The sequence below is a fragment of the Octopus bimaculoides genome, chromosome 30 (assembly GCF_001194135.2).
Source record: "Octopus bimaculoides isolate UCB-OBI-ISO-001 chromosome 30, ASM119413v2, whole genome shotgun sequence".
Taxonomy (NCBI): domain Eukaryota; kingdom Metazoa; phylum Mollusca; class Cephalopoda; order Octopoda; family Octopodidae; genus Octopus; species Octopus bimaculoides.
Window position 1 is genome coordinate 227,387 of NC_069010.1, and position 1,451 is coordinate 228,837.

Consider the following 1,451-nt stretch of genomic DNA (forward strand, 5'->3'; position numbering starts at 1 on the left):
TATATATGTCTGTGTGTATTCATGTAATCACACACGCGTGTGTATGTGTGTTTATTGATTGACGACAGCAGTAAATACATATAAATAACATTGTCTCTCCCACCATTGTTACCACACTTATTTATTACATTTTTTCCAAAATATTTTGACTTGCAAATTCATTGAAATGTATAATTTTCTGTCTTCCATAAAATTCCTCTTTTAAAATGGAAGAGAAGCAGAAGAACCAAGAAGAAGGATGCTATAGACGTAGAAACAGATGCAATAACAGGGAAGGGCAAATTAAGGTGTAAAAGAGAGAGAGAAATGAAAGGAGCAACTGTTTTGTCATCAATTCAGTTACATATAAATCATTTTAAATTATTCATAACATTAAAATTTTAATTAGCGTCATGTAAATTCTTACATTTAACTATTTCTACAAATTTTAAGAGATGCAATACAAATAGGAGACTTTGTGCACTGATCCAACAGCTAGAAATAACAGTAAAATTTCTTCAAATCGCATCCTTCAATCTTAAACTAGGATGGACAAATTGAAGAATACATTTCTAATATAAAAAAATGCAGTCACGATTGGAAAGCATTTTATCATAGTTCGGTTTGATGAGAGTTAATTTTGGGTTAACCAACAAGGAAAGAAGTATCTATGCAGTAGACGAACCTGCTAGAAATAACAACAAATGCTCTTCATGACGTTACCATTTCTGTAACAACTGATTTATTTCCATGCACTGTGCAATATTTCCATGACAACTCATATAGAAATCAACTCGTTTGAACGCTTCAAAAAGCAATAAGCTCATTGATCTTTTCTGTTTCGCCGAAAACCATAATACCCTTAAGGCAGTGTTAAGTAGGCGGTTATAATTAGGATAGATGTAGAAAGAAAAGATATAAGAATGATGATGGAGGAGCAGAAGAATTTGAAAAGATAATTAACCTAGTATCTCTTTAACAATTAGACTCATTAATATGAACCTATAAACAGAAGAGTCATCGTCCATAGACAAAGTTATTGAATGTTTAGTTTTGAGAATCTGGTATTTTGAGGCCGCCACAGAAATTCTAAGCCATGTTAGCAGCAGACAGGTTGTCTACACATCACAAGAAATGTTTTATATTGAAGAACACAACTTTCTGTACTTACCTGTGGTTGTGTTAATAATATATTTTTGTGTGAATAATATAATTTGTCATCAAATATTTATAAAGATTTAAAAAGAAATATGAAAGATGTTGTATAACGAGAATACACTGTGATGCTTTGGACATTTAACTGTACGACTTTTGATGCTTAATTGCAAATGCACGGATATTATATATTAACGGACGTATATATGAATGTTGAGTGGTGAGAAAGGACTGTATGTGTGTGAGTGTGCGTGTGTGTGTGTGTGTGTGTGTGTGTGTGTGTGTGTGTGTGTGTGTGTGTGTGTTGCACTGTATTT